The sequence below is a fragment of the Plectropomus leopardus genome, chromosome 21, assembly GCF_026936395.1.
Source record: "Plectropomus leopardus strain MGB_pleo_1.0 chromosome 21, ASM2693639v1, whole genome shotgun sequence".
In the NCBI taxonomy this organism is placed as follows: Eukaryota; Metazoa; Chordata; class Actinopteri; order Perciformes; family Serranidae; genus Plectropomus; species Plectropomus leopardus.
The window spans coordinates 24,133,475-24,160,481 of record NC_142196.1 but is presented as its reverse complement, the minus strand read 5'-3'; the positions used below and the strand labels follow the sequence as shown (position 1 = coordinate 24,160,481).

Below are 27,007 nucleotides of genomic sequence, written 5' to 3'. Positions count from 1 at the left end.
ATTGGATGTTTGCTCATTCATTGGAATGCATTCATAAGAGGACAAGCGGTTTTAAAGCAAACGGTCCTGACTGTATCTCTCAACCAGTCAGTGGGGTTTCTGAATAAAAGTGTTTCAAATTTTGTTACATTACATGAAAATGTTTTAATCATCAGTTAATGATTGGTGAGAAATCCGCAGGGATTTGATTATATCATTGTTTTGTTTTTTCATGAAATCTAAAAGTGAAAATTAATAATGCAAGGCAACAGTCAACCATAGTCCACTGCTTGGACTTGATTGTTGTATCCGCAATTTAGCAAACATTTTGTGACACACTATATAGCCAGTGTGTGGACACCATGTGATGTTTTAGATATTTTTGTGTTTTTTTGTTTTGTTTTTGTTTGTCAGAGCTGTTCATTGTTTTGGCTAAGAAGACCATTTCATGAAGTGTGGGGCATGTGGACCCTAATGCAGGTGAATGCAGGCAACAGGAACTCTATTAGATGATTATTTTTTAAACAGGGAAAGAGCAAACGGCTTGAGGCTCTCATAACCACAGAGAGGATCAAACCAAGTCTGAACTGAAAACCAGGACTTAAATACAACCCAGTCTGATGACTGGATGAAGTGCAGGTGAGGAGAAAGGGTGGAGAAGCACAGGTGAGTAGAATAAGGTGATTAGGTAGAAGAACATGCGGAGAGATGATGTGAGAGAAAGTCTGGAGCAGAAAAGGACTAACGAGGCTGATGCAGGGCAGGTGTGTAGAAGGGCAAATGAAGGACAGGAACAAAGGAACACAAATGGGGAAAAACATGCCCTGTGTTCCAATACCCATACTACTTAACTATTTAGCATGGCAGAAAAATATTTAGTATGTCCCAGGACAAACTATGTGAAATGCAGCATGCCAAAAATACCAGGATGTACTACTACATCCGGCCACATTTTGCAGTATGCAAGCCAGTATGCTTTTCTGGCTATTCTTACCCATAATCCTCTGTGAAGCTGCAGCTTTGTTACATCTTGACAGCTGGGTGACAGCTGAGAGAAGCTGCAATGATGAATGACAGTGCATTCAAGGGACTGACATGGTTATAATAGCAATATATATTGTTTAAGTGAACAAAATAAATCATAACAATGACAGAGAAATGCATATAAAATGAATATAAAATGTTAGAATCCACAATGTATGCATTTATAACTTAAAAGTTAAAGTAACAATCAGTAACAACAGCAGAGCTCTCCAGGTTAACCTCCGTCTCTGCTGAGTTTGGCGGATGGCGATTTATTTTATCTCCATGGTAACAGTTATATGAGAAAGAGGGTCAAAGTTCAGGGTACAGTATTATGAAGAAGTAGTATGTCCTGATTGTGTGCATACTGCATGCAACAGTGCATTCTTTGCAAGGGCAGCCATAGTACCTACTAAAAGTAAAAAGACAAGTATGTGATTCAGAATGCACCCATGGTAACCCAAAAACCAAGAAAACACACTGTTCTTAATAATAAACTGACCAAATGAGAAGAAAGACAGACTAAATATTAAAGGGAACTTCTTTTACAAACACTTTATCCAAAAGTCTGAAGGCATCAGGACACAGCAGACTTTAACAGACCTTAGAGTTAATTTTAAGGGTCATAACTGAATTTTGGGGTTTCTACAACATGTTCACGCTTTCATAATGATAATAATAACAAAACAAAATAATAATCTCCTCTTTTGATGCCAAAAGATGTCGCAAGATTAACTACTTTGACTGATTTTAATTTTAATTTCATTTTTTTCGAAACTACGTTTATCCCCCCAAAAAAACAAATAAATCTACCTTTTACCTTGTATCTTCATCTCTGTATCATCATTGCAGCCTTCACAGCTGTACATGGTCCATCAGTAAAATGATCCAAAATAGGGAAGAAATTAACATTGCAACCAAGATGCCAGGTTTCCCTGATATTAGCATGCAGCTATATGTAGCAGTGTACTTGTTGCCTGGTAATGGCTGTGTTTGGCAGCACTTTCTCTAAAAATCACCAATAAAAGCATTTGAACAGAACCATATTACATTCCAGCAACAATATGATTCAAAACTGAGAAATTAAAAATATTTACAACTTAGAGTAAATGTGTCTCTGATGTTAACGTGAGATAACATATTTATTGTCTCTGTTAAAAATACAAACAAACAAGAGAACAATGAAGAGGGTTTGGTGATACTTCAGTAGCACAAGAAAAATACACACAATGCAAATAAATTGAGACACAATAAAAAGTGTCCAGTGCAAGTAAATGTGCATGTCATTGCTCTCTTCAGTCAGTCCCCTCAGGGTGTGCACAGAGGCAACAGCTCTGGGGAAAAAGCAGTTTTTTTAGCCAATTATTCCTGCGTCCAATTGCCCTGTATCTCCTACCAGAGGGGAGGGGGGAAAACAGGCCTTGTCCAAGGTGGGTTCGGTCCATCATAATACAGCTGGCTTTCTTGCTCAGGCGGCCAGTGTAAATGACACTCAGATGTGGCAGTGTGGTCCCAGTAACACACTCAGCTGCCCTAACCACCTCCTGTCTTCTGCTGTGCAGCTCCCAAACCTCACAGTGCAGCAGTAATTCAGGAGGCTCTCCGTGGTGGCAGGGTAGAAGTTTACCAGCAGTTGTTGTGGGAGTTTCAGCTTCTCAGAAAATAAAGTCTCAGCTAGGCCCTCTTCACCTGGTGAGAGATGTGTGTTGACCAGGTAAGGTCTGCCGACATGTAGACTCCTTGGAATGGGTTTCAATTAACCCTCAAATTGTGCAAATTGAAATTGCAAATATAAAATATGCCTATTTAAAACACGTCTATTTAAAAAAAAAAAAAAAAAATCCCATTCATTGCAAAAAAAGCTTTTAGGCTTGCAAGAGGTGGTTTTTCAGGTAATTCAAAAAAGCCATATTTCGCAAAATTGCAATGGAAACACTTTTTTTGCTGCATGCTTCTTTGAATATTATCCCAAAAGGAGAAGTTGCACAACATTGTGAGAGAAGTTGCTTAATGGAAATGTAGTCATCTTGCAATTGTGTTTTATACAATATATAATTATATAATATTATTTACACACAATATCACTTAAAACACGTCAACCTGCAGTAGCGTGCCCTAAGCAGATGACCATATGAAGAACTCTGCCATGATCTTACTTGACCTTTTTGCCAAAAGAGAAAGAATATGTGGAAATAAAGCATTCAGAACAGTCTGAAGCTTGAGTTTTTTGCTCACAGGGATTACTTTGACATATGTTTACCTCATCATTTGAAATTGAAAATTATTACACAAATATGAAAAGCATAGTGGGTCCCGTAGTGTTACAGCATACAGTACTTTATACAATATTGTACATGTTAATGGCAGCAGTTTGCAAAAGGAGCTCTCTTGCTTCAATAAGACAAAAAGCCAGGTCCACAAAGAAAATTCTTTGGAATCTGGATCCCAGACTACAAGCAGGGCTTTCATCACCCAACGTCAGTGCCCGACCTTGTAAATGCTCTTGTGGCTTAACCAGAGCAAATCCCAAAAATCATGCGGAAAGCCCTCCCAGACAAGTGGACATTGAAGTAGCAGCAAGTCAGTGCCCATGTTTTGGGAATAAAACGCTTAACAATCACAGATGGGTGTACTTCTTGTTTGGATGTCCACATACTTTTGGCACACTCTTGATATTGATTGCAGCCATTTCCCCAATGTCAGTATTTATTGTTGTTGACAAGTTACATACCAAAATATGTCAGAAAATCACTTTCTTTCTTTTTGAGGTGTTTGGAATAAACAGAAGGAGAACTGGGTTGTTAGCATGAGCATGACGGTAGTGGCACAAAATGGCTACAAAAACTAAAAGTAAATCACAAGTTTCATCGCTCCTGTCAGGGTTATTTCACCGAAGCAATCGTACAGAATGCCAATGGAGAAACCCTTCACTTTCTGCACCAGAGATGTCACCAAAATACAGAATGCATTTGACCTGAATAAAAAGCTTCCTCTTTCTAATAGCTCAAACTCAACAAGCTGCCGTACAAACAGTGATAAGTCAAATCCCTGTCAGGAACTTTCCTTCTGGGTCTCACCTTTTACCGTGATGGATTGTAGCAGCTGAGTTATGATCTGTCAGAGCCAAGAAATTTTGATTTTTCCTGAGCTGCATCAGGTCATGCCCTACTGTCACAGTCTACGTGAAATATTGATGGCAATTATCTGCTGCTGCTGGTGGCCACAACAGGAGATCGTGGGTGTCTGTGTGATTTGGGTGACAACTTGTTACATCACACACTGTAGCCTACAATAAAGCAGCAATCTGAAAGAAGTTGTGGTGGCTACAACTTTCTTGCTGTGCTGTCTTAGCTGTGGTGTTTCTGCCCTGCAATTTCCATAGAATCACTTGTCAATTAAAGACAATGTGGGTGTTACTGTTTTGTAAATCCCTTGCTATTTTCTTATGATAAAGTTTGAGTTTCTGTGGGTGGTAGCACTGTTTTCATTGTCTCTTTAGACTTAGCTGTTCCTTCTCAGGCTAAATATACTAAGTTGTCCTTCTTTTCATACCCCAGTGTTTACTTGCTGTTTAAACTGTGTTTGGATCAGAAATATATTCTGTGGAAGCTTTTATGACCAGTATTAAAGTTCAGTCACACACAACACTGGAGTATCTCTGAATATAGTCTGGATAGGATTTCATCAGAAAGTATTTCCTAAAAATTAAATACAAATATCATTCACACTGGCAGTCCCACACATGTTAACATTTTATTCCTTAGATTGACATGTGCAAGATTGGTTTTTTTTCTCCCCTTTAGCATACAAATGTCAAAAATTATGGAAGCTTATTTCTGCCAGTGCGATTGGGTGGACTTTCTCAAAGTAGTGCCTTAGTATCTTTAAAAAAAATAATGAGCAATTATACTAAGTCATCATTTTCAGATAGGTAAGTCATTTTTAGATATAATACATTATTTTGAGAAAGTTTCTCATTACTTTTTAGATAAGTAAGTTATTATTTTGATAAAGTTTCTCATTATTTTGAGATTTTTACTTGTTATTTGAAATGGTCATATTTTGATAGAATTCATCATGACTGATAGGAATTTGTTTTTTCCATCTTACTAGTGGAAATGGTCTGCGAAAAATAAAACAATTTCTGTGAGACCTGTGAGCATCTCTGATCACTTCCCATGGAGAGTTTTCAATCTCACACATCTGACATATCACAAACCTAATGTGTCTGTGTTTAATTGGCAACATACAGCAAAAGAATTGCTTTAGTGTTCTTTCACTTGTTCAGATGAAAATGTGCTCAGACAGAATCAATGGCTTATGTTATTAGAATACTAGCGGATATCTTAACGACACCGGATGCGTCCACATGCAACGTTCTGTGACTTTGTTGCCTAATCCTAGCCACCGTGACCGTGGCGTAGGTTGGCAGGCACTGTTGAGTAAACATTAGGTCCGTGCAGCATTATCCCACCACGTGCATTTGTTGACATCGTGGTAACAGCATCCCAATCAGCTGCTGCACAAGCTGTTGCTTAAGGATACCTTAGATGTCAGAGAACTAGATCAACTCTCATATGACAGGGATTTTTGATGACTGTTATTGTGACTTTGTGCTTTTGTTTAGAAATGTACAGTTCAGTCTAGATGCTGCTGTGTTACAAATAACTTTTGTGTCTCTTTTTCTGCCAGCAAGCTCTCTTAAATTACACACTGGAGCTATATTATGCCATCATTGTTTGGTTATGTGTAAAAAAAAAGCAAAGCCGGCACAATGAAGGGTCTTTGTTGCGACAGACTTGCAGGATTTCTGCATAAAAGTGGCCTACCCAAGTTATGTTCCCTCTGTGAGTTCTGATTGATAATTTGGTTGCTTTGTTGCCCCACACTGGACAGGCATGTATTGAAAAATCCACATCCTTTACAGAGATAAGGAAGGGGAAAGAGCTATGAATAGAAATACAAACTCTGCTCCCTTTAACTCTCCTGCCTCATCCAGCAGCTTTAACCGACGACCATGAAAGTGAATTCTACAAACCAAACATGCATGCCCTCTCACACACACACACACACACACACACACACACACACACACACACACACACACACACACACACACACACACACACACAGAGAGACACATGCAGGCTGGAGGTCAAAACAAAGTAGTAACGCCAGAGGAAAAGATTAGAATGACAAAGGAGAATGGCACTGAGTCGGGAGAGCTGTGGGGAGGAGGACAGCAGAGATGGAGATGCTAAATAATGACTCTCTTGTGGATAAAATATAACCTTTGCTGAAAGAGGAGAAAGCAGTGGAAGGAAGTGACCATAACATTTTAGAGGCAGGATGGAGAGAAAGAAAACATGCAGTTCAGAGAGAATACCCCTAAATCAATATTTTTATTTTATTCATGGGGTACAAGCCAGCATGTGTATGAGGAGTTTCACTTTAAAGAGTAGCATATAATCACATTTCCTGTCAACTTCCTCCATATTCAGATCATAATATTATCTAAAGTGTCACTATTTTGTGTAAACATTTCAAGATAACTGATAATTTAAATGAGTCAACATGGGTGGCTATCAGGCAGCCTGGGGTTTCACATTCATACCAGCAATTATTTTGTCAGAGTGAGATCCACGTATTTATTTAAGTGGGATTCATCACTTTGGATGGGAGCTGTGAATGTGCAGGTTTAATAGTAGGCAGACACTCCAGGCTGAGAGGATCCGGTGCCTTTCATCATCATAAGCCCCGTATTGCAGCTTGTACTTAGGGAACATAAATGAATTGGTGCCCACACAAAAAGCAAGACTATTTCCTATTACTAACTGGGGATCTCGTTACATTTACAGCGAGGCAAAATAAACGCAAGAGCCTACAGTACATCGAAGCTCCTTTATATTCAATTAATGGACACCCTCCATCTATTGCTGAAGACAGGTTAAAAGAAGGTCAGCCCTCTATTTTATGCATGTCCAATATGAGTAATAAGGTTATTAATCCTCTCACGTGACCCAAAGTAATGAATGTTCAATTGCTCTGCTTTCAAAGGAGAAGAGGAGTCAGCTATGAACGGCGAGTCTTTGGCTACTGGCAGAGAGGAGAAGTAAAAAGAACAAAACAAGAGGGCAGATGAGAGGATAGAAGAGGGCTGCAGTCTGGAAAAATGAAACCAAAGACAAATGAAAAGCAGTCAGATAGCATGTGACTAACTTCTCTGCTGTTTATGAAATAGATCATGTTAAAAAAGACTGGATTAAGCTGTGTCAGAAATATTAAAAAAGGATAAACTACCATACTGATGACAAAACATCTCACTGTCTTTTGACTGTTTTACACCAACCCAATTACCGTATCAAATGATGGCATTGTACTGTTTTGGAAACCATGGATATGTTTCATTTGTACATTTTTTATGTAGTAGATATGTTGAAACTTATCATATCCATTTTCAATTATCTGTTCTGGCAATGCTGTGGCGAAATTTTGGTTAGGTTCGGGATTAAAAACCACTTAGGTAGGAAAACATCATGTTTTGACTTAAAATACCCTGATTGGTTGCTACAAACACAGCTGGTAATGTCCTAAACCCTATTTTTCATTTTATTTTATTATTATAATTATTATTGCTTTTGTTGCTACAAACATGGCTGGAAATGGTCCATACACTCAGTAAGAACAGCTGGTTTGTCATAGCTAACATGATTGGAAATTTTACATACTCATTAAAAAATATCCACTTTTGTAGATACAAACAAGACTATACATGTCCCAAACTTTTAAAAAATACCTGCTTTTGTCACAGCAAACACAGCTGGAAAAGCACAAATTCATTTTAAAAAATACTTGTTTTGTTGCTGCAAACACAGCTGGAAAAGCACAAACTCATAAAAAAATACCTGCTTCTGTCGCTACAAAAAAGGATGGACATGTACCAAACTCTTGTTTAAGAATACACGCTTTTGTCGCAAACAAGGCTGGATATGTCCCAAACTGTCTTTAAAACATACCTCCTTATTCACTAATAATGGCTGGAAAATACCAGCTTATAAAAATATACCTGGTTATGTCACCACAAACAAGGCTAAACATGTCCTGACGTCTCATTAAAAAATACCTGCTTTTGTAGCTACAAACACAGTTTTACATGTCCCAATCCACCCCCAATCCACCCCCCTTCCTGCTCATAAGAACGGTTCCGTTATTCTGAGCACATTTAGGACTTTTTTCTGTGTTGGTTTTAAAAGCTGAGCTCAATAACAGGAGAGTAAGTGGACTTTGAGTGGAGATTGTTGTATCAACTGTTGTTCTCAAGGTCAAGAATAAACTGTCATGCTCAATCAGGCTGATGTTTTGGTGACTAAATCCTGGGAATGTAGGGCTTTCTACAAGGTATATTGTGAAAAAAATGGAGTTGACTGAAGTGCATGTGTTATTAATACTTGATGGCTGCAACTGCACATTGTGTTTGAGGGAATGTATCTCCATTAGGCTAATTTCTCACCATATTATATTGAAATCTGTGAAGTGGTATTTTGATATATCTTGCTCCAAAAAAAGATGAAGAGAAAAACAGTTCGGAACAGAAACATAACCTTCTTGGCAGAGGTAAAAATGAAAAGTGTTTTAATCATTTGAGCTCCTCTCTTTGAGGGCTCTATCAGCTCATCTGATGCTAATCTGCACCTCCCAAATTCTCCCACTACAGATTTGATAGTCCTCAGCGCCACTGTGACATTATTAACGAATGACCTAACACATGACCTCCTATAATTGCCTGTACTAGCCACCCAGGTGCAGACCCTTAACATGGCCATGCGGATGTCTTATATTGGGGGAGGGGGAAGTTAGTCCTCTGGGCAACTGGAGACTTGGACCAAAACAGAGCCAGAGTGAAGGAATTAATAACATTGTAATCAAGCATCAAAAGCGTGACATTATGCATGCACAGTGGGAGCCCATCCTCTATCGTGGCTAAGCAGCATGTCAGCTCCTCCCTTAGTGGAGCAGTGTGGTGGGAATGGGAGCCAATGTCTGTCAGGATACAACAACAAGGTCAACTGCCGTTTAGCGGCGCAGCGTTCCTCGAATGCCAGTAAAACAGATCCCTCTGCCCAGGCTGCTGACCTTGTCTTGTTTAATGAAATGTAGTGACCATGCGTAACTTCGTAGCCTGTTAAACAGCCTGTGGACTCGCCTGCATGTGAGTAATACCGACTGTGATTCCTGCTCACCAGGCTGTGATACGAAACAGGGAGCGGCCCACGCCGATGAGCGTGAATGAATAATGTCCATGAATTACAGGACTGGCTGATTGGAGAGATTTGAAATGTGGCATTGATAATAGATAGTGAAATATTACTCAAATGTGAGTGATGCTGCCAGGAGAGAAGGGGCGTTGCTGAACACTTTTCGGATTTCCATTCTTCTGCTGCAGTAACTGGTCTAATCAGATATGCTGACAGTGTTAAAGGCCACCAAAACATTGCTGCTTGCACTTGCATAATAACACTGATAAGGGACTGATAATAACATAATAACACAGTGAACCCCCCCACCCCCCACCCTCTTACTCACTCTCACATTACATCCACACTCCTTACACCTTTTCACACATATCAGGGCAGACTCAACTGCCGCTGAACATGAGCGTCAGGGAATGAGTACTCGGGAGGGGGAATCATACTGACAACAGTCAAAGTCTTGATGCAGACGAGAGGAAGCAATCCATGAAATAACAGAACCCACAGTGAAAATTAATCTGCTCCTCACTGGGTCAAAATGTGCCTCAGCAGAATGATGCTGATTCTACATTGTGGTGAGTACCTTGTGTACAATGGCAACAAACAATTGATACAAAAAAAAAATCTTTTCAGCATAATTTTTATTAATTAACCCTTTGAATCCTAACATCACCTCCCTTGTGTTGCTTTCAGATGCCTTTCACAAGTGTTTAAACCTCTGAACCTCAAGCAAATTGGTGCAATTTTGTTCAAAAACAGAAAAAAAGGCAATGACTGCTTGGTTAATGAATGAACAGACTGCTAAAGATTTGGTAGATTTAAAAATCACTTAAAAAAGCCAGGAAAATATGTCTGAGGAAAAATATATGAATTATATTTAAGTACATTCAAATCTTATACAAATTGCCATCACCAGGCAACTGTTCTGTAGGTTGTGTAGCTCCCCCTCTATCCTATATCCACAAGGCTTAAAACAGCGGATAAAGACCATTAAATGGGATGATAATTTCCCATTCAGGTGCCATGGGACACCTGAGAGAGACATAGCGACTTTAAAGGAATAGGCTAGTTAGTTTTTTTGGATAAATGTATTTATTATTATTTTTGCTTCCTTGCTTAGAATGAGATGAAAACATTGCTGTTTATACACTTGGGTTTTTGTAAGATTGATATATAACATACTCATAATAATCAATGGAGGTAGATGGGGGTAGCTAGATAAATAGTAGCCTGGCATTGCCCTGATCTGATATTGGTAACTTACTATGGAAACTGTAATTTAAATGTTTAATGTGAATTAATTAAGATAATAATAATAATGATAATAATAATAATAATAATAATAATAATAATAATTCAAACCGAATCGGCCAGCTTTTCTACAAAATGTAATATTAGAAACATAAAAGTAGCATTGTTCATGCACTTTTTATTCAAGGATTTTTTAAAGTTATGAAACTTCTGTCTCAAAGCCGTCTGATCTTTAGTTAGGCATGACTTTGAACTTGTGTACATTTTAATATACGTATCGTAGAATGACTAACCTTTTAACCTAGTTCAGGTTAAAGGGCTAACTTGACTACTGTTTTTTTGCTTCTGATCACCAGAGGCCTCACCTTCAGATCAGCCAAGGTTAAGGCCCCATGGTCAAATATCCCCCATTGACTTGGTCAGTAATCAATCCTTCAATGTTGCCCACTGACGTTATGAGAACATAGAGGATGAAGTCACTTAAACATGCAATAAAACCCATTTTACTTCACTCTAAGGAGCTGGCGACCAAGGTAATAGTATTAATTATGGATTATGAATGGCTTCAATGGAGTGGGGTCACATTTTCTTTTTTCTCAGCATGCAAGTCTGACAGTTGAAGACTGACAAAGCTCTTAATATTTGAAATAGTTTGAGATTTATTGGAAAAGACACAGTTAGATTGCACACAAAATATCAGCCATCATCAGTTCCAGGCCTGAACTCCACCATAAACTGAAGCAACAATATTATGAGTCAATTATCAAATAATTCAGTCCCCAATGACAATCTGTATGCCGCTGCTGCTGTCACCTTCTGTCTCGGAGACGTGACTATTCCCACGACATGTGCCTCATCTCATTGTAACATTAGCCTTGAGAAGGACTAAAAAATAGTTTGAATGTAATGTAATTTAGCCTACCATGTCAGCCTCCTTGACGGCTGCATCCATCATTGTCAACAAAGGCTGCATCAGTGCAGGACCCAAGGTTTCGCCAAAGGATACTTGAATTGTGAATGTCTCACTCAGGTGTCTGAAATCATTGCGGGGAGGAAGGGACGAGTCTGAGCGAAAGTGGCAGGGAACACCATGCCCTGCTTATTTTGAACAAGGAACATCTTTCTGACTGGCAGCAGTGATGATACACACACATTCAAGTTATGAAATACCCACAGATGGAAAACTTTAAAGTCTGTATTTACTGTAGGCGTACAGACAAACTTCTGCATTTTATATACTGTAGGTGTCAAGGTAAGATTGAATATTATATCATTTATTCAGTGAACAGGCTCATAAAAAATGGTCTGTTTGTGTTTGTTTACTGTTGACATTTAAGCTAGGTAATGGCTAAGCGTCCTGATATTCAGTGGGAGGCTATTTTATCATATTTCATTAGTGTGGCTCATTACGATCAGATTAAGGCCAGGATCAGGCATTTCAGAGGAGATTCCAGGCTGCTGAGTGATGTGCGACTTCTCCCCCCATCTCCAACTTCAAGTAAAATTCGAACTTAAAAAAAAAGATAACATCAAAGACTTTTATCAGCCTTTCATCATTGGGAGGTTGGCAATTTCACAAACCAGTCAATTAGAGCTTGTTAAAGTCTTCACACTGCTGCTGTTCCACATCCAGCCACTTAGCACATCATTGTATGTGCTGTGTTTTCATTCATTTGAGTTTATGACATTATTATTGCCTTATTAATAGCGACCAAACATTGAACTTTTTTTTTTCAGGTTAGCCTTGTTTCCTTGGAAATAATTTCATAAGGACATCTGAAGATTGCCACATTCTAATTCAATGAAATAAAACAAAAATGGGTATAGAATACCGCTCCACAAATTTGCCTCCATTTTCGTGACAGGAGGCTGATGGAATCTTGCATGAAAAAAAATAATTAAAAACCTCCAAAAAATAGCTGAACGAAATAATCAAGCATTTTGGTTTGCACTGGATTAGTATTATCAAGGGACTTCTGTCCTTCCCAAAAAAATGTGGTAGATTTACAAATTATAGGCATGGAGGCTCCTGGTCGGATTATATTTATCAACTCTCAGTGATTATTATAAATCACTTGAGCACCTAAGGGAATATTATCCCTCTGAGTATCCAGATTGTCTCTGTTCAGGAATTTGAGCAAGAGCGCATTTGAGCTTTACACCATTCGGGTAAAGGGAACATCAAATTCTTCATGATTTGTAAACCAAAACAGACACTTATTCTAAAAGAACTGTACTTAATTCGTTTCATTTTTTTTTCAGGGTGGAGTGGAATATTTTGACTTTTATTTGAATCCAATAAAATGAATATACAGCATTTGTTTCACCTAACCTATATTTCACTGTTCAGATTGAGTTGTCCCTTTGAAGAATGCTAATGTGCCCTCTGTCGGTTCATCGCTTTCTGGGACTTTTGTCTTATATTGGTTCCACCTTGAACTGGTTCCTTGGCCCACTGTGAGACATGGGGAAGATTAATGCCACTCCTTTCAAATCTCAGTCACAAAGCAGCAGCACCAGCTCAACCATGAAAATAAATCTTGAGTTTGCCATCTGTCACTACATTGACTAATATGCAGGTTGAAAATCTAGCCTTGATTTTTACCCAAATTGAAGGGAGAGAGAAGAACTGGTGAGGGCTTATATAACCCCAGTGCAACAGGCGATGTTTTGGTTGCCTCAGCCAACGTCAACATATTTGATGAGACCAGTTGCTGCCAGGTTACATTTTTTTTTTTTTTTAATGCCTCTCTATTCCCAGTTAGTGTTAGAGGATTTTCAAGTCACCTAGTACATCTGATATACAGACTGATCTCATCAACACTTGAGAAAAGTTGAACTCTGTTGAATTCTGAAATCAGTAAGCTCCAGGCAACGCTTGTTGTCCAGGAATGTGTCGTCCATAGAGACCAAAGCATATTATTAGATTCCTATGTTTGCCATGTATATGCACCAATGATGCAAATGAATGCTTTAACCTGGTGGGATTTGTGACTGTACATTTTTGCAAATAATTAATATGCAATACATTTCATATGTATTGTACAATATACAAATACACACGGTTTTGTTGCCACCATCTTGGCTGGAAATGCCCTGATGCCTTAAAAGAAGACAGTTTATTGTGTCATTCTTAAACAGCAGTTTGCTGCTCGGTAGCCAAGAATTATTATTATTATTATTATTATTATTATTATTATTATCAATATTACTGTTGTTATTATTATTATTATTATCATCTTAATTAATTCACATTCAACATTTAAATTACAATTTTCATAATAAGTTACCAATATCAGAGCAGGGGAATGCCAGGCTACATCCATATCCTGATAACAAAGTCAAATGTTGCATATCCAGAGTTTGCAGACACCCCGAATATGCAACAATGCCAGCATTTTATTCTGCCATCTGGGCTGTGTGACCCATGTAATTACAGAAACATCCAGAACGCCACTTTGCAGATAAGAAAGATCATGTGCCCAATATATGTTCACTTATTCTGCCAGGTGTCTATTTTATAACCATGGTGGGATGCAAATTGATGTTACAATTATTCAACTGCAGCAAGAGACATCAAAGAAGTATGTAGGAAAGTTGCTCTAGCCTCCATATGTTTCAGAAGCCTTAAACGTGTGCAGAATTTTGAAGCCGTCTCCTTATCCTGCCACCTCTTTTGGTTACTTCCTAGGTGCATGATGATATCGTACCGCTGAGGGAAAGACAGTATTTATTTCACTGCTGGGGGGTTCACATTACAGACCATTGGAAAGTCAGGTGCTGACAGTTTTATGGGTCGGTGAAGATTCCTCTGCAGACTGAGGGGAACTGAGGTTTATTTGCCCATAGAAGTGAATGGCTGTGATGTCAAACAGAAGTCTTAAATGTGGATATTGTTTGTCTGCAGATCCTTGGAGATATCTGTGTTGCTTTTACTAAAGAATATAAAAATGTACACATATGGCTATATCCACCGTTTATGTGTAAAATTACAGCTCATTGCAGCTTGTATGTTTTCACTTGTTTCATCATAAATATATAAATACATGCTGGTATGTTTTCTGTGTCATATGTGATAATGAGGGGGCTGCATGTGAGAATGTGTGTGTGCACTTGTCTGTGAACATGTACAAGCATTTGTACTTTAATGTGTGTCAAGTAGATGTTGATTCGCACACAGTCGGGGCACTCTGGAGTGTTATGTTGCATGGGATGTGGCCATTCATGTGAACAAATCCACACACATTTCCCCCTGCAAGTAGCAATGCTCTTAATTATTAAAGAGGGAGCATTAATTTTGTGAATTATCTAACAAAGGCAATAAATTGTAGTGCTGTATGCTTGCTAAAGGGAGTAACTAACTGTACATAACTAGTAGCTATTATATTCCTAAATTTTGGTATCAATTTTAAATAAATTTAAGGTATTTAATCCTTTAAAACCTGGATTGAAAGTTTTCATAGAGGAAAATAAACATAGAGGAAATTTTTTTTTTTAAAAAGTCTCACAAATTGCAAGATATTCGTAAAAGGTGACAAGAAAATTACCCAAAAGTAGTTTTAAAAGAGAGGGTAGGATTAGTTAAAATGATTTACAAAAAATAGAAAACTTTATTTATATTATAATGATATTTTAGAATTCAGCACTTTTTTATGTATTTTTTCAAAAACTAATTTCTTGCTCATTTTTTGGGCCATTTTCCCCAGGATTCAAAGGATTAAAGGCATCACAGAAGATTCAACTGTTGCATTATTGAGATGAAAATTCTATTATTTGTATTTAGTTCAGGGAAATCAATGTAATATTGTTTGGTTCATTAGTTCTGGTGGTGGTGACATAGAAATAAAAAATGTGAGAGAAGTATTTTCTCTTAGAAAGCTATCCAAACTATTTCAGCTCTAGGAGCAAAACTGAGCTATTGGAGCCATGCCTCTGTATGAGACACTATTCAAAGTAAGTCTGCCCACACATTCAGTCTGGCTCTTTAGATTTTGCCTGTAATGGTTTGTAATTCTTTAACAGCCCCTTATGTGTTTAGGTAATAAACTGCATAGAAGAAGCAAAAAGTTCCTACTCCGCCCCCCTTCCAAAAAAAGCATGTTACAAACTTAATGGCAGCACATAAAGCAGAAGCAGGCTCATAAATACCCAACAACATGTCAGCATAGACTTAAGCCATGGCACTTCAGCTCTTGTAGATTTACAAGACATTAGCGAGCATACTATGTCGGTCTTAGGAATTAAATGAGTGATTAAAGGGAGTTTAGTAATCCAAATTTCACACATATGAGTATTTCTGAAGTGATGTCTCAAAGTAGCCTGAGGGACCAGATGGTGAATACCATTTTAGTCGGTGGAGACGGAGAAAATAAGCTTGCAGCAGTCCCAGTTTACTTTAATTTAATTTTGCATGTCGTGTGAATTGCCATAGTAGAGTTTATTAATGGAAATGGAGGACATTTTGGCCAGTGTTTGCTTCACATCAAAATGTATGAAATTACAATAAAGTACCATGGCAGTCATTTTTGAGAGCAGAGCCATTGTAATTAAGCATAATTAAAAAGAGACCTGAGTGTGAGATCCATATCAGCATAACAGAATTGGAAAAAAGTATTCTGTTAAACATTGTGTGCTCAAATAAGGAAAAGACTTTTTCTACAACTATCTTACCTAAAGTATGTTGACACCCATGTTCACAAATTTTATGCTACTTAAAGTTGTTTTTGCATATTTAAGGCTCAACCACTTAGATACTATTAAAGCTGATTCTAATGGCACAACATCAAGTGATATTTTAAGCCGTATCTTGCTATTGCCTGTGCCATGTCTGTCTCTTACTAGTTCCACATTGCACCATTGTGCAACTAAAGCCATGACCATAAAGCATTTCAGTACACATTATACTTGTATAATTAAGTACGTCACAAATCGCTCATTTTTAATTTTGTTTTAGAGAGCCACAATTTGACAATAATATAAATAAATTAATAATTTTAGTTATTTATCAGTCAGAATTTACTTTATTTTTTTTTTCAGTTTAGTATTAACTGATAAAAACACACTTGACCTTTAATATTCTTGTGACCTCTTAGATTAGTCCTGTAACCCTTTATGGTGTTCCTGACCCCTTGGTTAGGGGGTTTTGAAAGTTGGTTGAAAGGTTTTGGGAAGGTCCTTTTTTGGGGGGGTGGCATGGTGAAATGGTTTTCTGAGTTTGGTGTGGAAGAGCCTGACTGGCATGCACAGAACTCTGATCTCATCCATCCATCCATCCATGGTTGAAAGAATGTACATTTTTACTTTTTTGTTTTGCGATTTTGCCCAGGTCTTTCTTGTAAAAGAAAAGCTATAACTCAACAAGGTTTACTGGTTAAACCAAGGATAAATAAGTTAATATATACTATTTATTATGGTTCGCAGGTGCCACACATTTCACAAGCTTGCATTTCAGAACATTTCAGCAGTCAGAGAGGTTCAGATGTTGAAAAGACCACATGTTTTGATACAGGTAAATAAGCATGTTTCAGGGAGACCCTGTTAAATACAATGAAACGATGTGGTGACAAAGGACAAGGTAGCAATCAACAGCTAAGAGGCAATAAACCAAATGCACATGATATAAAGTAGCGCATCTGATTTCCCCACACGTAATGTCACAGGTATGCAGAAGTTGTACTGTTTAACACCTGAGGACTCAACTATATGGCTGTCTGAATTGACATTAACAGATGGCAGCATTACTCATTTCTTCCACTTTATTTATCTATTTACCAGCAAAGACAAAGGAAAGTCACTGTGGCAGTTAAAAGAAACCACTTTGAATTTCAAATTGATGCATGTGGACACCTGCAATTAGCTGCATGTCTGTGCTTGAAGCTATTTTGAATTATACCTTTTTATTCAATAAGCCAAACAACCATATTAATCTTTCCTGCCACGCAGGATGGCAGGATGAGTTTTTTTTTTCTACCATTTTCCACCTGCACCTGTGATGGCTTGCTGAGTCGTAGCCTTTCCTCACGACACCATTCATCTTCCGCTGGTGTGAAGGTTAAGGACCTGCTCACCTGACCACCACGAATCATTGATTGCAGTGTAACGCTGTGCGACTGTGTGAGAATGCATGTCACACTTTGGCTGCACACTGCTGGTTTAGTTGGCGTAGTGTGAAAACATTTACAGTTTAAAGGCCCGCTGGGAGCTTTGCTTTACAGTGCCGGCTTCATTTCCTTCTTATTTTTTGAATGGAACAGGAGGACTCTTGTGATGGTTCCTAGAGAGAGGTGCTCAGACAGAAAGCAAAATGCAATTTGTTTTGTCGAGTCTGATATTTATGGATGACGGTCCACAATGTGTTCTACAAGTGACCAGATTGGGTTTGTGAGTTTCGACAGTATATTTTGCTGTCATTGCCACAATAACAATGCAAATGCACTCATGCATTTTGTGTTCGACAACCTTTTCTGCCAGAAAAAAAATGCTAAAAAGAGAATATACTGTTGCTGTTGCTTATTCTGATTTCATGACACTATTTTTCTTGCTGAAAAGTGGGAAAAAGTCAGGAAAATAGTATTATTTTCCTGGTGTCACTTCTCACGCTACCTCCTTTTTGATAGTTTTGATCTCCATGACATTAGATATCAAACTTGACAGTTAATAGACTATTTTGTCCACCTCATTCAGATCAATAAAGGGAAGACTAAATTAAGGAAATAACCAGTAATGAGTGACTACATCATTATTTGTATCTGTATGTGGGCAACAACTAAATAATCTGTGTGCATATCCAACTCTCATCTCATCTCTCTCTTCCAACGTAATAACAGCATCACTGGTTCTGTTCTGTCACATTCTCATCTGATGCCATCCAGCGCCAGTTCAGGTGGACACGGAAGGTGGTTTTTGGCGTCATGATCATGTGCCAAAACAACTGACAGAGCGGACATATTTGAAGAGCTTGGAATGAGAACAGGCTGGCATATCTGCACTCAAAATGGACAGCGTATAAAAGTGTAAGTGGGTGTGGTTTAAACCAGAAATGGGGATGCCCTAACAGAAACAAAGAACTTTAACCTGAAATTGATACGTGTTGGTCAGAAGTTCAGATTTTTTATTTTACAATTTATTAGAAGACTTTTCACAAAAAAATCTCAGAATTGAGCTTCAGATTATTTTTAAACACAAGAATAAAAATATGAGTATGGATACTGACACATTTTAATCTAATGATACTTGTACGTTAAAAGAGCAATATTCATACCACATACTTGTTTCATTCTAGTATTCTAGTCTCAACCTTAGCATTCAGGCCGCCTTGCCTTGCCTTTTCTATCAGGACTTCTGAAATTCTACGTAAAATTAGCTACTGTTAAAACATCAGTATCCTCTGCTTAGGTATCAGAACAAACAATTTGAATATATAAATGTACACAAATATGACATTTGAGCAACCTGTCTGAACACTATGATGGAGTGTAAGCTATTCCTAAGAGCTGAGCATGTTGGTAATGAATACAGTGTCAAGTACCAGGAAATACATCTAAAAGGAAAAGAAGAAAAAAAAAAACTTTTTGAAGAAGAGTTGCATGCTTCAAATAGGTCTTCTATAGTCGCTTAGCAACAACAAGAGCCATAACCATTACTTCCCACATACAACCTATTAGCACTTCTGGCTAAAAAGTGGCACCCTGTGGACACAGCTTTTTCAGGAGTGGCTGTTATAGGTCAAGGCCACATTTAGCACTGCAATTAATATGGATATGTTTAAGGATCTATAAACAGTATGAAAGTGAAAGGGTGAAGGGAACATGAAAGGATAGGTACAGAGGATAGATAGAGCAATGGATAGATAGAGTTCATCATTTGCTGGGTGCTCTGTATTACCCTCTTCATAATCATGCTTTTCATTCAGGGCCACATTACCATGGCTCACACCCTACAGGCTGTCTGATTTCTCAAAGGGCCTTTGCATATTGAATCAAATCAAGTGAAACAGAGCCAGCACAACTTAATGGGAAACGTTGCTCCTCCCGACAGGCAGAAAGGCGCTGTCATCATTTTAGCACATCAGAGAGGTTTCTGTATGACCACAAAAATTCATTCAATCACTCAATCAGGATTGACTAAACATGCAGACAAATGTTATCGCTGATTTGAATATAAAAGAAGATGAAATTGATTATAAAATGGTTTTCACAGCAGTCATTTTATAAAAGGTGTTTGAGCTCTCGGCATCCTTCTGATTCTGTGAGCTGTTGGCAGTGTACTGCTGTGCAGTCAATAGCAAAGCAAAGTGAATATGAAGGCTTTACTAGGCCAAACACAGGCTTTTCTCCGCCTTCTTTAACAACTGTTATCTAAGTATGGATTATTTGAATAACAAACCATATTACTTGCAAAGCATCAGAGGAATGCTTAATCCTTTAATGTATCCTCATAGACCAGTATGTCTGATATCTTATGAATTGGTCCCATTGGTCCAACTTGCTTTATGGTATATAAACAACAGTTTTATTTTGGGTAAAAGTCCTGGATTTGTTTGTTTCTATGTTGCACTCTGTATTATGTGACCTTACATCCTCTTTTGCTTTTGTAAGATATATGATGAATGGCAGTCTGCAACACATTTGATCACAGTGGATTTTATATGAATTATAGTGCATTACTATCAGTGAATAAGAAAAGCCTGTAGCACTGGCTACTTTTAAGCTTCACAAGTCTGTGCGTGTCCCGCTTCCCCTCAACCTGTTAGTGATTTTCTACATTTCCCAGACCTGTAGTTTGCCTTAGAGCTACCCCCCTTGGACTGACACCCTGTATTCAGCTGCGGGATATATGTTTTAGGAGAGGAGTGTAAAATACTACACAATATGCCTTTTTTTCCTCCACATATTGAGTCTTTTGATGGTGGTAAAATTGTCACTCTGCCTCCTTTAATCTATTTTTCTCTTTGTGTCTGACTTGGTGCTCAGTGCAATATGGTAAGTCCTCAGTACAAAGAAGTGCTTGCTCTTTGTCACGAACATTGCCCATTGCTGTTTTTTAAAGTGTCTTATGTTGAATTTTTCCTTCGCATGACAACAAAAGACTTAAAATGATCAAAGTGAAGATAGGATTTTATTCATTCAGTCAGTTTTTGTGGCATGTGAAGACATTCAGCAATGCCAAGTTCTAAGCGCTGCATATAAAATGACATGATAAGTTGCCTTTTATGGTAATATTTCTCACTGGCTGCTATGAAACACAGTCAATAGTAATGTTTTTTTCCTGACAGATAGGAGGACAGCAACTGTGACAATAATTGTTTCACTGGAGTCAAATTAATCAAGCAATTAATCAAGTAAGTGAATTATTTGTGGGTAGAATAATAAAATTAAATTCAACAGGGAAGAGAAGTGATAAGTCTGTATTACCGGCACTGCAAAAATCAATATAAATAAGATATTTAAGGTGGCTTGGAGTTTAAAAAACATAATTATCTAACCCACCGATGATATCTAATCTCTATTTAAATATTTAAAATGACATTAAAAATGAATTACTTTTTGGGATGCATTCTGCTTTAGCTCTCACATATCTATTCTTCCCTTTATCATCCCACTCTCATTGGGTCACGCCCTTTGCTTGTGCTATATACCACCGGTCCAACTAATGGCCGAGCAAACGAGATTGAAAGAACTAGCCTCCCTTTCATGGGGTAAAATACTGAAAAGGTTCATTATGTTTATACAAAAGCATTTCAGTCATGCTGTTTGTATTTAGCCTGTACATTCATTGGCAGAAATTACATCATCAGTTGGCATAAGAACAGCACAGACATGCATTTGCAGACTGCTATATGGTCACATTTTCAGTCCAATTACTATGGCAACCATGGCAGGCTAATAACATGTTAAGTGTTTGGATTTTCTAGGCACAATGCAGAACGCATTTGGCACGCGATGTGAACATCAGTACTGAAGAACATACATGATGTTTTTGAGGTTAACTGAAATATTGTCCTTTATGCAGCCATGTTTGCTTTTGTTAACTGGCTTGCCTCAACCTTCTTTGCTCTTTTACTTCCAAAGGGCGACATCCCATATGTGTTGGAGGAGCCAAAAATGTATCAAATACATACAGACCTGCAATTGTGGTTTCATTGTAGTGTAGAAAATTTGATTTCAGTAGCACTCTCTTTTGTTTTGGCTACGCATGTTATTAGAGGTGTGGGCAGTGAGTCACATGACTAGGACTCAAATCAGACTTTAAGTCACAAATATGATAACTTTTGAATCAACTGGACAAAATCCAAAGTAATTTACAGCTTTACTTGCACTTTAAGATTTCACTAGGACCTAAGCCCTTTGCCTTGAGAATACTTGTTACCTTCAACCACGTCCAAAGATTAATGTGTTATTTAAACATTAATGTTTTTCGGTCCGAGCAGGTCGACACTTAATTCCACAGATGATCCACTTCGTTTGAACAATTCTATCCATCCAATCAGCTTGTAAGGGAGAACCATACAGCCAGTCGGGAAAAAAATGATACCAAAGATAATTTTGTTAATGTATAAACATTATGCAGAGGTCAACAAAAATCAAATAACCATACATGAAACATAGGAGTTGGAAAATACAGATGAAGATGCAACAACTTCAAATTTTGTTTGATATTTTGCACAAATAACAGTAAGCTGATGCAAATAGTTAGTGAGCTAACGTTTGGCCAACATTAGCTTAACAGCTAAGGGAGTTTTTTAAAAAAAAAAAAACAACAAGTTATTCAACAATGCAGATAAAAAAAAAAACAACAACAAAAAAAACATTCATGATTCTGCCAAATTTAATATGTTGTTAAAATTACTACATCATGTGGAAGAGTGCATTATCACTCAAAGTTTAGCACTTGAGACTTGGTTTGGGACTTGTCTGTCTAGACTTGGGACTTGACTTGGGATTTGAGTGTAAAGACTTGAGAATTACTTGTGACTTACAAAACAACGACTTGGTTCCACCTTTGCAGTAAATGTCGGATACCTGTCTGAGCATCATATTTCTAAGTTGTCAGTCTGAAGTGGCCTCTGGCTCTGTCTCAATTTAAATTCTTGAGACAAGGAATTAAAAGTTTTCTCTCACTGTGTCTCCTCTTTCACTCTCTTGGCTCTAGTTTATCTTCCCCCTCTCCACTGCTCCCTGCTGTGTTCTTAAACATTGGCATCTGTGTCTCTGCGGCAGGGTCAGAGGATCAGCTTGGCCGCTGCGGTGGCGGTCACGCCAAAGCTGCGAGCTCCATGTCAATAAGACCTCAGCTTTGCTTCGAGGCCCCGGGCTGTCAGAGCGCAAGTCTCATCAGACCACACTGGCACCAGAGAAAAACCTCAGCAGCTCATGCAAATGTGCTCTGGCTTGGATTCTCTCTACATTCTCTCGTGTGGTTTATGTACAAAAAAAAACAAAAAAAACCCACACAGATTATAGTTATTCTGAATGCTTGATGCACCACGGTGGTCCATCAGAAATAAATCATTACACGCTGACAGAATGACAACAAACAGTGGTCAGTTGGATGATTTGAGGGGTGAATTTTAGACAACAATCAGAGAGACAGAGGGTCCATTTGCCTTCCACAGCTGTTTATGTTGCAGACACAGCTCACGAAAGGACAAATCGATGCAGAGCTCACCGACTTCTATTACCCTAAAAGGAGAATAATGATGGGGATCATCTCCTGTGCCACACAAGCCCAGCGAGGGTTGTGCCTGCGGGCCACATCAGCCACTCATTTTCTCATTTTTCACTCAGGACCTCAAAGACTCCAAACTGCTAAGGAAGCGGGGTAATCCTACCTCACGAGCACTGTGGCCTGTGCTGATATGCAAACATAAGATGTTTTTTTGTTGATCTGTGTGCGTCTACTGCACATGAATGATCATTTCATGAGTGTAGAGAGGCAGCGTGATGACAAAACTGTTGCAAGAAATGTTGCATTTTTCTTGAAACCAAACCCCAAAGTCATGCACTGCTGGAATTATTGCTGCTTACACTCTGAAGTCAGTTTTGAAATATCTGTTTTACAGTGGTGGTGTTCCAGTTGACCAGCTGGGTTGAGAATGTGTTGATCATTCTGATGCCAGATCAGAAAATAGCAATTGATTGGTTTGTTTGGCCTTTTTTTTTTACTCTGAATTCATCAAATAGTGATGCTCTGTCAGTGCTTTTGGTGTATGAGCATGATGCCAAAAGCCACCTTCCAAGACCAACTGCAACATGGAAGAACAGTGTCAAATGAGAACGCGCTCAGACAGAACCGGTGGCATTGTCATAATAAAAAAATGGTGGATGGCTGGATGGCACCAGTGTGTCCACATGCAACGAGCACCTGCTAATGCCACTTGAGAATGCGGCTGGACAGAACCAGTCACGTGCGCATGGTGCGCATGAAACTATGAAGCACAGCATCATGTCACCACGTTATTTTTTTACACCTTACCCTGTGCCTCTATAGCCTAAACCTAACCATCTGTGACCATTTTGCCTTATCCTAACCATTGTGATTGTCTGTGCTGTTGTGTTAACATAAGGACCATAATGCCTCATCCCACCATGTGCATTTAATGACCAAACACCACAATGGCATCCCGAGGCGCAAACAGCCGATGCTGAAGGATACCTAAAATGTCACAAGTGGACGTGGAAGGTCGCGGACAGAATTGCACTGTATGACGAGATCGGATGAGAATGTGTTGAACAAACACAGTTAGCTCTACCACACTTCCTGTTTGCTTAACCCAAAACATGATGGGAATTGTGGAGCCATTTTTTTGCTTTCAGTGCATTTTTTGACAGCAGTGTCTAGACTGTCCCAGCATCATGGTTCTTATATTCCTAAAGATTTGAAATTCTTTATGTAACACGTTCTATGTGACATTTCCTAGTGCACATGTACTAACGTTAATGTCACTTACTGTAATTTGGGCTAGATCAGAAGATATAGTTTCACTCAGGGAGGATAGATGTGACAAGGACAACGGTTTGGAAAGAAGAGTAACAAGAATATATCTATTGGCAGGAAAGCCACTCTTCAATTTCAACAAATTAAATAGATCAACTATGGCTGACTGTGTACTTCTTGGTATTTAAAAAAAACAGTTATTACTCAGAATTCACCATCAATTTACCAATAACAACCTCAGTTGTAAATAACCACAGAACAAATTCACAATAAAGAGATATAATATTCAAAGTGCATATAAAATAGAAAAATGGGCCCAAAATGGTAAATGAATAAGTCCAAACACAGTCAAATGTCCAAATCAGTCAGTGTCCAGTTTGTCCAGAGTCAGTGTGTATCATTCATCTACCCGGGTAGTGTAATTTTTGTCTCTTACCTGTATGATGTGATATGATCTCTCCAGATGCTCGATGAAGCTGTCCCCGTCGTGACACCTTCCACGCATGGAAGTCGGGTCCCTGCTCCACGTCTCGCTGGTCCAGGCTCTGGCTCGCCATCGTAATCATTCATACATCAAAAAAAAAAACCTGCATAGAGCAGCAGTTTTTTAGATCCATTATTTCTCTCTTTCCAAACATTTTCTTAAATCAACTGTACAGTATTTATTCTTTCTTTTCTTAAATCAGTGAATGTGAACCACTCAAATTTGACAATGTATCATTTACAGCTATAAAATGAACTTTTAACAGCCAACACATACAAACGGTTGTTTTTAACTATTTTTAGCTGTTTTAAGCCTTTACCACCACATAGTGCACATAAATCATGGACTGAATCACATCTAAATCATGTTTGAGAAACATGAATCAAGTAACTGTCTCTCAGTAATACTCAGCTGCGCACTGCTGCGTGTTTTAGCTCACAACATCAGCTCCGCTAGCTTTGTAGCTTTAGCTAGCATTTTACAATAGCAACTGTTCAATTAGCACACTTTCTACACAGAAGTAAAAAATAAACCCGCATTCTCACATTCAACAAACTCTTATATATCTCCGGTTGGTTTTAAAACGTCTTCTACGAAACATAACAACATAACTAATGATATATTCATGTATTTAGTGAGTAACTAGCCATAGTCGGCAGCCGTTAGCATGCTATGCTAGACGCTAATAGCTTCTACTCACCGGAGTTTTCCCTCAGCAAAAACAGAATAAACGGCGATGTTCACAACCCAAAAACAAACTCCTCACGATGTGGATACTTCTCAGAATCGATACCTTACAACAAAAATAGCTTTTACCCACTTTCATTTAGTTTTTTTTTTCTAACACGTATTGCTCGCTCTTGGCCGTAACCTGTCTGCTCTCAAGGAAAGGGAAAACAAGCAAAAAAAACAAGGGAACTCTGTGTGTGACTGATGTGCCCTCTGCTGGTGTAAATAACGAACTACAACACAATACAAACATAAACTCAACTGGTGTAGTTTAACATGGTTAAACTGGAAAAATTGAGGATTACTCTGTGTGTGTAACTAAAGGGCGTTAGATTTAATATCTCTAATTTTACTGATTTGTGTTGTTCAGTAGTGCTTCAGACTATGACATGTTAGAGTTATCTAACCCATCCTCAAAATAACAATATAAGGGCTGTCTTGCTGTGACATATAGTGAATCTGCCTTAAACCTGAAAACAGATCAACAGCCTGGGGTTCAAAGGTTCAGCTTGAAGTGTACAAAATCTAAAATGTACTACTCTTAAAGTCACTTTTTTGGAGCCTTTCTTCACAGTGAGAGCAGAAAGATTCACAGTGTTTATTTATTTCCCCTTAAAAGCCAAAGCAAATAGAGAAGCAAGACGATAATAGACAGACAGTGAGAGTGAAGCCATTAGCAAGATTGGAGACTAGAGTCAAAAATGTGCATGGAGCAAACCAAACGGAGACCCCTTGATTTAACAAACTGTAAACAAGCTGCTTGTGGCTCCTGTGTTATGTGGCATGAGATGGCATCTATCAGTAGGAGATGAATTAATAGAACAATCCCACAGAACAACTGCTCTCATTTTGCGACATCCTACTGAGTTCATAGCACGCACCTCTGCAGCACAAAACAATCCCTCTCTCTCTTACACACACACACAAGCAGAAACACATTTTCAGAGTGCTAGCAATGCCGCAGGTCCTGGGGCTAAGAAGCTTTCTGATTTACTTTGGTAATCCCAGCTGTAAGTCCCCTTATGACTGCCAGTGTGCACTCCTGATGCTAAATAAGAGAACAGAGTGGTAAAAATGTAATTACTCTAAATCTTTATTTCGTTTGGAGGCAATTAGCAATGTAACACTACAACCTAGGGAAGATTTGTTTTTATGCCACCAATCCGAAATGAAGTAATATTTACTGTACATTTAAGGGCTTAGCGGTGCCTGCTAACCATAACCAATTACACATGATTAGCAATTTTGTGCTCGCAGCATAAATGCCACTGTTACTGCGACGGAGCAATCTAATTACTAGATGACTTTTGAAAATGTGTGCTGTTATTTTTTGTTATATTTTTTTTAAATGAAAAAA

The 27,007-nt window shown here is 38.3% G+C and overlaps 1 protein-coding gene and 1 long non-coding RNA gene across 3 annotated transcripts in view; one reads left to right on the top strand and one right to left on the bottom strand.

The window, feature by feature from the left end:
• The window catches only part of LOC121960541 (cadherin-18), a 194,066-nt gene that overhangs the window by 29,707 nt on the left and 137,352 nt on the right, over positions 1-27,007 (top strand). The window lies entirely within an intron of this gene.
• On the bottom strand, positions 1,265-25,826 carry LOC148186074 (uncharacterized). Of its 2 annotated transcripts, none has more exons than XR_015775371.1 (3): positions 25,622-25,826; positions 24,874-25,024; positions 1,265-2,691 (listed from the first exon to the last, which is right to left on the bottom strand). It is a non-coding gene; the product is annotated as an uncharacterized LOC148186074 (long non-coding RNA). The 2 variants fall into 2 exon arrangements; XR_015775372.1 differs by lacking the exon at positions 1,265-2,691 and adding an exon at positions 18,601-19,580.